General features: G+C 42.4%; 1 protein-coding gene across 1 annotated transcript in view; it reads left to right on the top strand.

Annotated features, from left to right (window-relative positions):
* LOC126183565 (PH-interacting protein) overlaps positions 1-14414 on the top strand; it is a 273245-nt gene that overhangs the window by 182253 nt on the left and 76578 nt on the right. The gene's annotated exons all lie outside the window — the stretch shown is intronic.

Genomic DNA, 14414 nt, shown 5'->3' with positions numbered 1-14414 from the left:
GATGGGCTAAACAAAAGGTTTCTAACGCTAGGCATAATTTTTGATTTAACTAAGGCATTTCATTGTGTTGATCACAAAATGTTGCTCCAGAAGTTGGACCATTACAGGATATGGGGAATAGCTCACAATTGGTTCACCTCTTACTTTAGCAACAGGTAGCAAAAGATCATTATTCACAATGTTGATAACAGCTGTGATGTGGGGTCTGAGTGGGGTACTGTCAAGTGGTGGGTGCCCCAGGGATCAGTGTTGGGGCCACTCCTGTTTCTTATTTATATAAATGATATGCCCTCTAGTATTATTGATAACTCTAAAATATTTCTGTTTGCTGATGACACTAGCTTGGTAGTAAATGATGATGTGTGCGACATTGGCTCGGTTTCTAGTAGTGCAGTACGTGACCTAAGTTCATGGCTTGTAGAAAATAAACAGGATCTTGTTCTTAGACTTAATACTGCCATTTTTACTATTTGTATGGTATCAGAAGTGAGAGATTGTTCGACAAGAATATTAGTCTACGTTGCTTATTTTCATTCACTTATGTCGTATGGTATTATATTTTGGGGTAATTCTTCCCATTCTAAAAGGATATTTTTGGCTCAGAAATGGGCGGTTCAGGCAATAAGTGGTATGTAAGTTCACGAACCTCTTATCGACCTCTGTTCATGAGTGTGGGTATTTTGACATTGGCCTCTCAATATGTACACTCCTGGAAATTGAAATAAGAACACCGTGAATTCATTGTCCCAGGAAGGGGAAACTTTATTGACACATTCCTGGGGTCAGATACATCACATGATCACACTGACAGAACCACAGGCACATAGACACAGGCAACAGAGCATGCACAATGTCGGCACTAGTACAGTGTATATCCACCTTTCGCAGCAATGCAGGCTGCTATTCTCCCATGGAGACGATCGTAGAGATGCTGGATGTAGTCCTGTGGAATGGCTTGCCATGCCATTTCCACCTGGCGCCTCAGTTGGACCAGCGTTCGTGCTGGACGTGCAGACCGCGTGAGACGACGCTTCATCCAGTCCCAAACATGCTCAATGGGGGACAGATCCGGAGATCGTGCTGGCCAGGGTAGTTGACTTACACCTTCTAGAGCACGTTGGGTGGCACGGGATACATGCGGACGTGCATTGTCCTGTTGGAACAGCAAGTTCCCTTGCCGGTCTAGGAATGGTAGAACGATGGGTTCGATGACGGTTTGGATGTACCGTGTACTATTCAGTGTCCCCTCGACGATCACCAGTGGTGTACGGCCAGTGTAGGAGATCGCTCCCCACACCATGATGCCGGGTGTTGGCCCTGTGTTCCTCGGTCGTATGCAGTCCTGATTGTGGCGCTCACCTGCACGGTGCCAAACACGCATACGACCATCATTGGCACCAAGGCAGAAGCGACTCTCATCGCTGAAGACGACACGTCTCCATTCGTCCCTCCATTCACGCCTGTCGCGACACCACTGGAGGCGGGCTGCACGATGTTGGGGCGTGAGCGGAAGACGGCCTAACGGTGTGCGGGACCGTAGCCCAGCTTCATGGAGACGGTTGCGAATGGTCCTCGCCGATACCCCAGGAGCAACAGTGTCCCTAATTTGCTGGGAAGTGGCGGTGCGGTCCCCTACGGCACTGCGTAGGATCCTACGGTCTTGGCGTGCATCCGTGCGTCGCTGCGGTCCGGTCCCAGGTCGACGGGCACGTGCACCTTCCGCCGACCACTGGCGACGACATCGATGTACTGTGGAGACCTCACGTCCCACGTGTTGAGCAATTCGGCGGTACGTCCACCCGGCCTCCCGCATGCCCACTATACGCCCTCGCTCAAAGTCCGTCAACTGCACATACGGTTCACGTCCACGCTGTCGCGGCATGCTACCAGTGTTAAAGACTGCGATGGAGCTCCGTATGCCACGGCAAACTGGCTGACACTGACGGCGGCGGTGCACAAATGCTGCGCAGCTAGCGCCATTCGACGGCCAACACCGCGGTTCCTGGTGTGTCCGCTGTGCCGTGCGTGTGATCATTGCTTGTACAGCCCTCTCGTGGTGTCCGGAGCAAGTATGGTGGGTCTGACACACCGGTGTCAATGTGTTCTTTTTTCCATTTCCAGGAGTGTATATTCCTTATTGTCGTTTCTTGTTACCAATATTAGCTTATTCCCAAGAATAAGCAGCTTTCACTTGGTTAATACTCAGCAGAAATCAAACCTACATTTGGATCGGACTTCTTTAACTCTTGTGCAGTATACTGCTGCATCCATTTTCAATAAGCTGCCACTCGGATTCAAAAATCTTAGCAGTAATCCATGTGCTTTCAAGTTGAAACTGAAGTGTTTCCTCAAGAGTCACTCCTTCTATTCTGTTGAGGAGTTCCTTCAAAAATTAAGCTGATTATTATTGTATTGCTGACAGCGTTTCCTTAAACTTATGGACTGACATTTTTCAGGTTCGTGAACATTTATTTTTATCTGTTATTACTTTTATGTTGTAATTTCATGTACTGACACATTCCATGACCTTGGAGATTTGCTCGTCAATTTGGTCCTATGGAACTTGATGTGTAAATAAAAAAAATAAAAAGGACTAATTCAGCAAGTGCTACATGCAGACGCTGAGAGAGCCAAACTCATAAACATCGTAGTCTTCGTAAACATACCCCTGTAGATCTTGTTTGTTACAACATGCGACTGAGTGTCTGAGGTTTCAAGCATCAACTTTATGTTACAAATTAGTCTGGATGTGCCTAACATTTTGCAATGTAAGAAACAGCATTGATTAAGAATTCGTTTCTATTTTCAGTTGTGCGAAAATTAATAACAGCTTTTTTTAAAGAAGAAGGAAAAAAAAAAGATAAGTACGTGTTGAAAATCATACGTCCATGCATTTCTCAATGGTTTTTATTAACGAATTACGCCAGCCCCTCTCCTCACTTTTGGTCTGTGTAATTGGTTATTCAGTGTTTGTTGTGGTTTGGGAGGTGTTTCCAGTGGTAATGTTAAGTGACTCACCCTGTATAAATGATTTAGGTGACAATCTGAGTAGCCATCTTAGGCTGTTCACAGATGATGCTGTCGTTTATTGTCCAGTAAAGTCTTCAGAAGATAAAAACAAATTGCTAAATGATTTAGAAAATATATCTGTATGGTGCAAAAATTGGCATTTGATCCGAAATAATGAAAAGTGTGAGGTCACCCACATGAGTGGTAAAAGGAATCTATTAAATTTCGGTTACACAGTAAATCAGTTGAATCTAAAAGCCATAAATTCAACTAAATGCATAGGAATTAAATTACAAAAAACTTAAATTGGAAAGTACACATAGAAAATGTTATGGAAAAGGCGAAGCAAAGACTGCAATTTACTATTGGTACACTTAGAAGATGAAAGAGATGTACTAAAGAGACTGCCTACACTATGCTTGTCCATCCTCTTTTGAAGTACTGCTGCATTGTGTGGGATCTGTACTGTATAGGATTGAAAGAGTACACTGAGAAAGTTCAGAGAAGAGCAGCATGTTTTGTATTAGAAATAGGGGAGTGTGTGTCACGGACATGATACGGATTTGGGATGGACATCATTAAAACAAAGGTGTTTCTCATTGCAGTAGGATCTTCTCATGAAATTTCAATCAACAGCTTTCTCCTCCGAATGTGAAAATATTTTTTTGGCACAGACTTGCATGAGGAGACATTATTATTATCATAATAAGATGAGGGAAATCTGAGCTTGTACAGAAAGATATAGGTATTCATTTTTTCCGCTCACTTTTTGAGAGTGGAATAATAGAGAACTATTGTAAAGGTGATTCAATGAACCCTCTGGCAGGCATTTAAGTGTGATATAGATTATGTTGATGTAGAGTGTAGCACAATCATGGCAGAAGCCGACACTGGGATACATGCCAACATGATGCACTTGATGATGAGCTGATTCAATCAATGACCACTCTGGCTTGACAGATAGCATTTAGAGGTGTCAAAGTGTGTTTGTTGTGGTGTTGCTGCTACAAATGTCATATACACCATGTACCAAAGTGTCCCTGATTTCAGTAACTCGGTGAGCACCGACTGGGAGGCAGACGGTGGCGTTCAGTAAGTTCTGTGGAGGAATGGTATATTGCTGCCAGTGATGCTCTTTATGGTGTTGAGCCCTTTTGCCTAGGCCTGTGCTGCTACACTTAATTCTTCATGGAAAATATGCTATATTCTTTCTTTTGATATTTCTGTGACACTGTTTCATAGTCTCATAATTGTATTTTCTCATTGTTACATCTGCAGTTACAGGTTTAGAACTTTCTTCAAGTGTACCATCTTCAAGAGAAGTGCACCCACATCTGAATCCAGTGGCATATTACTTAAATGTTTGATTATGATGGTGATAAATTTAGCTTGATGGTGAAAGGCCTGTCAGTATGCTTAGTTAAGTGAACAATTTCATAGGAAGGGAAAAAAAAAAACATGTGACTGTCTTAGTTGTAAAGCAGAATGCAAGATTAAGATCAAAAATGGAGGAGCATAGGTATAAGACAGAACAGTAGGCCAGGCTAACAGACAGATAATGGTAGGCCTAAGTGAGTTATGACAGATTTTACAGTTTCGAAAGAAGCTAAGTATTTTAAGATAAGAAGAAAATTTTCTGCAACATACAGCCATAAAACATGGTAGAGAAAGAATAATATCTTTTCAGTATTCAGGCCACATAATTTTGAATGAAATTCTCAAGCTTTCAACAGCAATGTTCGAAAATGGTATATGTGGGATTTGAATGATTTTATTATATATTACACTTAATATAGTATCAGCACTTTTGAACTTTGTTCATAGTATTTTCCAAAAAACTTTATGTTGTCCACTTCAGCTTGAAATACATTATTTGCCTGAGATTACAACCGTCTCACTATTCTTAAACTTTCAATCCACATACTAACATTCTGATTTAGGTTTCCTAAAAAAACTAGATGAATGTTAAGATGATTCCTTTGAAGAAAATAGTTGCAACTGTTTTCTTGTTACATGCTTGTCCAGTGTGAGCTTCTGCACTATCTAATGATCTTTTTGTCGGTGGGACATTAATTCCTTATCCTTTGTTTCCTGTTTCGTGGCCTGCATTATGAGCCAATGTGTCTTTCATTTCCTCATGGCCTCCACAACCTTTCATTCAAGATACATGCTCATGTCATTTCTGTTTAACCCTCTGACTGCTGGAGTCATGTCATTGGCTCGCTGCGCTGCAACGCCGAGGCCTGCGGTGTAATCCGGCTACCTGCGCTGCGAGCCTGTCCCTCAGTGCCACTGCCAGGACCGGATCAGCCCGCGCTGCGCAACTCGCCCAGTGTTGAATACTTCTCTGCTGATTACAACTTCTGCAGAGTCAGTGTGAATTTTTGGTGACTTTGAGCTGTAATATCTCGGGCAATAGTTTTTGTAAAGAAATAAAATTTGGCCATCTTGTAGAACTTTATGCGTTCTCTTAAGAATAATAATGAAAATAATTTTATGAGCCACATTGAGCCAGAAAATTGTAGGTTACTCGGCCAAAAAAATAGGCGTCCCAAAGAACTTCGAAGTTTGGCTTCTTGCATTTCCTGAACTGATACTGTGATGAACGTGAAACTTGGCATGAAGTTTCATTTCCATAGCACTTTTCAGTACTGAATGAATTAAGCACAGAATTTAAGATTTTATAAAAATGTCAAAATGTGGTATTTTTGTTTTGATTTTGCTAAAAAACTATGCTCTGTAAAACATACCAAGCTGTACAACTGGAATGAAAGTTGGGTATTCGTATATCTAGTAGAGTGAACGCATGATGGAAATGAAATTTAGAGTGCAGTAGATTGACAGCACAATGATAAGGAAAATAAAAAAAATTTTCCCCTACTATTTTCCAATAATCTGCAGATTAGTCAAAAAGATGTTGATTTTTATGAAAAGATGAAAGTAGGGTATATTTGATACTTCTTTTACTAATACCATTTTCTATTAATGCTTCAAAGCCAGTCTCATTCAAACAACAAATTTTAAGCCCCGAACCCCCCCCCCCCCCCCCCCCCCCCCCAGAACAATGAGTTTAATTTCCAATATTGGCTAACAACAGAGTCAAAGTAGCATGAAAAATTGCACTGAGAACAGAGTTTTAACTTCGGCATGTTGTTTTGTGTTGATTAAAGGTGTTTAAATTAGTTACGGAAAACATGTTTTGTACAAGTAGACTGAGTGTGTTCTATATTTGTGCCACTAAAGATAAAAGAATATAACTGCCCCTGTTACGCATTAATAATTTAAATGTATTGTATGCATATTAATATATGGGTTTTGTTATACTGGCGCAATGTACTCGTCGTAATTATGTTTGCCACAGCATGGATGTTGTTGTTGTTGTTGTTGTTGTTGTTGTTGCTGTCGTCGTCTTCAGTCCTGAGACTGGTTTGATGCAGCTGTCCATGCTACTCTATCCTGTGCAAGCTTCTTCATCTCCCAGTACTTACTGCAACCTACATCCTTCTGAATCTGCTTAGTGTATTCATCTCTTGGTCTCCCTCTTCGATTTTTACCCTCCACGCTGCCCTCCAATGCTAAATTGGTGATCCCTTGATGCCTCAGAACATGTCCTACCAACTGGTCCCTTCTTCTGGTCAAGTTGTGCCACAAACTCTTCTTCTCCTCAATTCTATTCAATACCTCCTCATTAGTTATGTGATCTACCCATCTAATCTTCAGCATAGCTTCTATTCTCTTCTTGTCCAAACTATTCATTGTCCATGTTTCACTTCCATACATGGCTACACTCCATACAAATACTTTCAGAAACGACTTCATGACACTTAAATCTATACTCGATGTTAACAAATTTCTCTTCTTCAGAAACGCTTTCCTTGCGCATGGATATTGCGCCATTTCAATCACCAAGTCCGTTCATTTGCCAGTAAACTGCTATATATGATTAAGTCAGGCTTCATTTGAATAATTTTACACCTGTTGCATCTGTTTCCCATCCTTTTCGATCCAGGCCTTGGACCGGCACTGGTGAAGTTAAAAATGGATTTATACGTTTTTTTACATTTTTGCCTTTTTTTTTTTAGTAGTTCTTTCAGAAGAGTCAATAAATTTTCTCAGATTTAGTTCCCAATGACTAATAATGCTTCTTTGTATGATAAGTCTCAAAGCAGGGTTCAACATATAATGGAATGTTGCAAGTTTTGCATTGGTATCTAGTTTCCCAGCACACTTTCGGTTTTGTGCAAACCACGAATCTGTGCATGAGCATATTTTTCTGCAAATGTCTGATCTCACTGAGCTCAGTAACATGTCAAAACGGTCAACTACACCCATAACAGGCGGAAAATGTCTCCCTGTGAATCGCAGAGGATTCTCGTCATCATAGCACCTTCCCCTATCAGCTTTTTTCCATTCTGTAGCATATTTTTCTACAATCTCCCTTACAAGAGAAAGGTGAAACTCTGTGAGTGCCATTTTTTGCCCTTTTACTGACTGGTGGATAGCATGAGCATTTAGAGGGCACAAATCTAAAATGTGAAAAAAATATTTCTTGAACCATTTCACAGTCTTACGCACTGATCCCACTGAGCTCAGTAACATGTCACAACGGTCAACTGCACTCATACTCAAATTTTAATCTACAATACGTTGTGGTTTCTTTATTTTTTCGCCAGTATTTCTGTGTCTTTTCTGTTTCAACCATTTGTGTTCTGTGACTTGTGGTCAAAATGCACACCTCTCTCTTATCTCACCACTTGATAGCAAGGACCTTGTCAGTGAACTTAAACTCAGTTTGTCCTCGTTTTAATTTCTTCTGCAGTTTTGGCATGTTGCGCCTATTCTTATGAACAGTGCCACATGCGACTGTTTCATGGTTGTGAAGCCAGAGGAACAGGTCTGGGCTGGAGTACCAATTATCGACATAAAGAATATGACCCTGTTCCAGATAAGGTCCTATAAGAGTTGTCACTACGTCGCCAGTTTTTCTGAAATTGTTGAACCCAATTTCTGTTGTTACACCTCTATATACAATAAAATCTAAAATATATCCACTCTGACAGTTACCCAGTACAAATGTCTTTATTTCAAATCTACTTCGCTTGGTTGGAATAAACTGCTTAAAAGATAATTGTCCTTTGAAGAGCAAGACTTTCATCTATACAAAGCTTGTGATGTGGGTGAAATAAATTACGAAACGTCTTACGAACTTTGTCCACAATTGTCCTAAAATAGACTGTCACCTCCAGTACTCGCAGAGTTTTCACTGAAGTGTAATGTTCTCAGAAGTAGCAAAAATGGCCTCGGGACATAATTTGGCTGGAAACTGGCGTGTTCAAAAGTGTGTGTCTGGATCAATAATCACTTAATTTTACATCTACATCTACATCTACATCCATACTCCGCAAGCCACCTGACGGTGTGTGGCGGAGGGTACCTTCAGTACCTCTATCGGTTCTCCCTCCTATTCCAGTCTCGTATTGTTCGTGGAAAGAAGGATTGTCGGTATGCCTCTGTGTGGGCTCTAATCTCTCTGATTTTATCCTCATGGTCTCTTCGCGAGATATACGTAGGAGGGAGCAATATACTGCTTGACTCTTCGGTGAAGGTATCTTCTCGAAACTTTGACAAAAGCCCGTACCGAGCTACTGAGCGTCTCTCCTGCAGAGTCTTCCACTGGAGTTTATCTATCATCTCCGTAACGCTTTCGCGATTACTAAATGATCCTGTAACGAAGCGCGCTGCTCTCCGTTGGATCTTCTCTATGTCTTGTATCAACCCTATCTGGTACGGATCCCACACTGCTGAGCAGTATTCAAGCAGTGGGCGAACAAGCGTACTGTAACCTACTTCCTTTGTTTTCGGATTGCATTTCCTTAGGATTCTTCCAATGAATCTCAGTCTGGCATCTGCTTTACCGACAATCAACATTATATGATCATTCCATTTTAAATCACTCCTAATGCGTACTCCCAGATAATTTATGGTATTAACTGCTTCCAGTTGCTGACCTGCTATTTTGTAGCTAAATGATAAAGGATCTATCTTTCTGTGTATTCGCAGCACATTACACTTGTCTACATTGAGATTCAGTTGCCATTCCCTGCACCATGCGTCAATTCGCTGCAGATCCTCCTGCATTTCAGTACAATTTTCCATTGTTACAACCTCTCGATACACCACAGCATCATCTGCAAAAAGCCTCAGTGAACTCCCGATGTCATCCACCAGGTCATTTATGTATATTGTGAATAGCAACAGTCCTATGACACTCCCCTGCGGCACACCTGAAATTACTCTTACTTCGGAAGACTTCTCTCCATTGAGAATAACATGCTGCGTCCTGTTATCTAGGAACTCCTCAATTCAATCACACAATTGGTCTGATAGTCCATATGCTCTTACTTTGGTCAATAAACGACTGTGGGGAACTGTATCGAACGCCTTGCGGAAGTCAAGAAACACGGCATCTACCTGTGAACCCGTGTCTATGGCCCTCTGAGTCTCGTGGACGAATAGCGCGAGCTGGGTTTCACATGACCGTCTTTTTCGAAACCCATGCTGATTCCTACAGAGTAGATTTCTAGTCTCCAGAAAAGTCATTATACTCGAACACAATACGTGTTCCAAAATTCTACAACTGATCGACGTTAGAGATATAGGTCTATAGTTCTGCACATCTGTTCGATGTCCCTTCTTGAAAACGGGGATGACCTGTGCCCTTTTCCAATCCTTTGGAACGCTACGCTCTTCTAGAGACCTACGGTACACCGCTGCAAGAAGGGGGGCAAGTTCCTTCGCGTACTCTGTGTAAAATTGAACTGGTATCCCATCAGGTCCAGAGGCCTTTCCTCTTTTGAGCGATTTTAATTGTTTCTCTATCCCTCTGTCGTCTATTTCGGTATCTACCATTTTGTCATCTGTGCGACAATCTAGAGAAGGAACTACAGTGAAACAACTTTGGAAAAAGACATTTAGTATTTCGGCCTTTAGTCTGTCATCCTCTGTTTCAGTACCATTTTGGTCACAGAGTGTCTGGACATTTTGTTTTGATCCACCTACCGCTTTGACATAAGACCAAAATTTCTTAGGATTTTCTGCCAAGTCAGTACATAGAACTTTACTTTCGAATTCATTGAACGCCTCTCGCATAGCTCTCTTCACACTACATTTCGCTTCGCGTAATTTTTGTTTGTCTGCAAGGCTTTGGCTATGTTTCTGTTTGCTGTGAAGTTCCCTTTGCTTCCGCAGCAGTTTTCTAACTCGGTTGTTGAACCACGGTGGCTCTTTTCCATCTCTTACGATCTTGCTTGGCACATACTCATCTAACGCATATTGTACGATGGTTTTGAACTTTGTCCACTGATCCTCAACACTATCAGTACTTGAGACAAAACTTTTGTGTTGAGCCAACAGGTACTCTGAAATCTGCTTTTTGTCACTTTTTCTAAACAGAAAAATCTTCCTACCCTTTTTAATATTCCTATTTACGGCTGAAATCATCGATGCCGTAACCGCTTTATGATCGCTGATTCCCTGTTCTGCGTTAACTTTTTCAAATAGTTCGGGTCTGTTTGTCACCAGAAGGTCTAATATGTTATCGCCACGTGTCGGTTCTCTGTTTAACTGCTCAAGGTAGTTTTCAGATAAAGCACTTAAAAAAATTTCACTGGATTCTTTGTCCCTGCCACCCGTTATGAACGTCTGAGTCTCCCAGTCTATATCCAGCAAATTAAAATCTCCACCCAGAACTATAACATGGTGGGGAAATCTACTCGAAATATTTTCCAAATTATCCTTCAGGTGCTCAGCCACAACAGCTGCTGAGCCAGGGGGCCTATAGAGACATCCAATTACCATGTCTGAGCCTGCTTTAACCGTGACCTTCACCCAAATCATTTCACATTTCGGATCTCCATCAATTTCCTTCGATACTATTGCACTTCTTACCGCTATAAACACGCCTCCCCCTTCACTGTTCAGCCTGTCTCTGCGGTATACATTCCAATCTGAGTTTAGGATTTCGTTACTGTTTACGTCTGGTTTCAGCCAACTTTCTGTCCCTAGTACTATATGGGCGTTGTGATCGTTTATTAATGAGAGCAGTTCTGGGACCTTTCTATAGACGCTCCTGCAGTTTACTATTAGCACATTAATATTGTTATTCCCTGTTGCATTTTGCCTACTCCTATCTTGCTGCGTCTCAGGAGGCGTCTTGTCGGGCCTAGGGAGGGGATTCTCTAACCTAAAAAACCCCCATGTGCACTCCACACGTACTCCGCTACCCTTGTAGCCGCTTCCGGCGTGTAGTGCACGCCTGACCTATTCAGGGGGACCCTACATTTCTCCACCCAATAGCGGAGGTCGAGAAATTTGCACCCCAGATCTCCACAGAATCGTCTGAGCCTCTGGTTTAAGCCTTCCACTCGGCTCCAAACCAGAGGACCGCGATCGGTTCTGGGAGCGATACTACAAATAGTTAGCTCTGATTCCACCCCGCGAGCGAGGCTTTCCGCCTTCACCAATTCCGCCAACCGCCTGTACGAACTGAGGCTGACCTCTGAACCCAGACGGCAGGAGTCATTGGTGCCGACATGAGCAACAATTTGCAGTCGGGTGCACCCAGTGCTCTCTATCGCCGCCGGTAGGGCCTCCTCCACATCTCGGATGAGACACCCCGGCAAGCAGACAGAGTGAACACTGGCCTTCTTCCCCGACCTTCTCGCTATTTCCCTAAGGGACTCCATCACCCGCCTAACGTTGGAGCTCCCAATAACTAATAAACCCCTCCCCCCGTGTGCCTGCTCGGACCTTGCTGAAGGAGCAGCCACATGTCCCCTCACAGGCAGAGCGGGCGATGCCACACGGCCAGCCTCCACATTGACCTTCCACCTCGTGCGCCGCGAACACCGCTGAACCCGCCACTCCCCTTGGGGAGAGGGTGGCCCAACCGCGCCCGGTACCCGCGAAGATGTCTCGACAGCAGGGACAGTGGGTGAAGCATGTAACACCTGGGGTGTACCTTGCGATGCACCAGACTCTCCACTGCCGCTACACTCCGAGGCAGCAGCCTGAAGACGGCTGACCGCGGCCATCAACACGCTCAGCTGTTCGCGAACAGTGGCCAGCTCCTCCTGCGTCCGTACACAGCAGTCACACATCCTATCCATCCTAAGGAAACAATTTACTGAAGAGAGTTAATCAACCTTTAACTAGACTGCTAATTCACTAAAGTCGGCTGCTTATTCACTAAACTGTGGTTGCTAGCCATTTCTTGTAGAAAACAATGAAAATAGCACTACCTGTCTCTGGACTGTATTGAAAACAAACTCTAGCACTACTGGCACTATGGTTGACTACAGGGACTCTCTTTGACTGTATTCAAAACAAACACGAAATCTATGGAACACTATTAAGAGCACTCGAAAAATAAAGCTTCCTAAAAGCAAATACACATGGAAGAAGAAGTGACAAGTAAGAAAAATACAGTTAATACTTAAATTAAGGTAGCTCGCTGCACAGCAGACGTGAAGCAGACGGCAGTTAAGACGACACTGACACTGACTATGGCTGACTAAAGGAACTGTCTCTGACTGTATTCAAAACAAACACAAAATCTATGGAACACTATTAAGAGCACTCGAAAATTAAAGCTTCCTAAAAGCAAATACACACGGAAGAAGAAGTGACAAGTAAGAAAAATACAGTTAATACTTAAATTAAGGTAGCTCGCTGCACAGCAGACGTGAAGCAGACGGCAGTTACGACGACACTGACACTGACTATGGCTGACTAAAGGGACTCTCTCTGACTGTATTCAAAACAAACACGAAATCTATGGAACACTATTAAGAGCACTCGGAAATTAAAGCTTCCTAAAAGCAAATACACACGGAAGAAGAAGTGACAAGTAAGAAAAATACAGTTAATACTTAAATTAAGGTAGCTCGCTGCACAGCAGACGTGAAGCAGACGGCAGTTACGACGACACTGACACTGACTACGGCTGACTAAAGGGACTCTCTCTGACTGTATTCAAAACAAACACGAAATCTATGGAACACTATTAAGAGCACTCGAAAAATAAAGCTTCCTAAAAGCAAATACACACGGCAGAAGAAGTGACAAGTAAGAAAAATACAGTTAATACTTAAATTAAGGTAGCTCGCTGCACAGCAGACGTGAAGCAGACGGCAGTTACGACTTAACTTTTTAACTTGTACCATTAGAAGGCAAACAGCAACAAAACAATACATTTCCTCAAATCCAGTGTCTTTCCACTTTGACAGTTGAGAATTCACAGATTCTGTAGTATTTCCACTGGTGTAAATGTAAAAACGATTTGTTTTGTCTGCAATAAATTGCAACAGTTCTTGTGACAGAAATATCACAAGAAATGAAAGAATGCTTGGGTCAGTATCCAATTGACATTAGTTCCCTGAACTTGAGTCATTGAAGTAATGGTTTAACAGCTGGAAATTGGCTTCTTTCCAGTAAAATGTCACTCAAGTGCATTCTTTTCCGAACCATTTCACTGTCACTTTCTGATTCCTCGGATTCAGAGGAACTGCTGACTATAATTCTTGCTCTCCCCACTGATGTAAAGGGCTGAGGATTCTGTTGAAGACTTATCACTGCTAGCAATGTCAGATAATTCACACTCACTGTTGCTCCTGGTGAGCATGTCCAGGATCTCTTTATCTGTGAAACCACAGCGACATGACATTTCTCACATAGAAAACAAGAAAACTGACAAAAACACAGGAATTGAAACCAAATTCTGCAAAGAGGGAACACAGCAACAAACGTATATGCACTGTCAACCTATATAGTCAGACCACTGAACAGCTACTGGAAGAGCAGGGCGGAAAGACAGCTCTGCGTGTTTGCATGTCTGTAGTGCTCAGGTAGCTGTGACTCAGTGCGCCGAAACTCGTCCCACGACCCCAGCAGTCAAAGGGTGAAGTCTAGATTTCTTTCCTTCCTCTCCTCTTATGCATCAGGTTTATCATTTTTATTCAAATTGCTGTAATTACAGTTACTGTCAGTGTGAATAAGTAGTAAATGCAGTAAATCAGTGCTGTACAAGGATTTCTGATTTTTTTCCCCCTTGTGTGATTAATAGGAAATGTAATTCCAAGCCAGAGGTTCAGTGACTAATTTTTCTACACGACATTTGGTGCTCGATTAGTCATCATCATTAGGTTCTTTGAGTAGGGGTCTTAGATGTGTGTGTGTCTGTCCCTTTGATGTAAGTTTACTAGTGTCTCTACAATTTCCACCTCACATTGTCATATTTGACCCCCACCCACGTTTCTTGTCATCTCCAGATAAAGAACTTTTGATACTGACTATTGAAGATGTTAGATTTGGCAAGCTTGTTTTGGTGATTTATGCTTTTGTTTCTA

The sequence above is a fragment of the Schistocerca cancellata genome, chromosome 4 (assembly GCF_023864275.1).
Source record: "Schistocerca cancellata isolate TAMUIC-IGC-003103 chromosome 4, iqSchCanc2.1, whole genome shotgun sequence".
Lineage (NCBI taxonomy): Eukaryota > Metazoa > Arthropoda > Insecta > Orthoptera > Acrididae > Schistocerca > Schistocerca cancellata.
The sequence above is the reverse complement of the archived record's forward strand: the minus strand, read 5'-3'. Positions and strand labels throughout refer to the sequence as shown.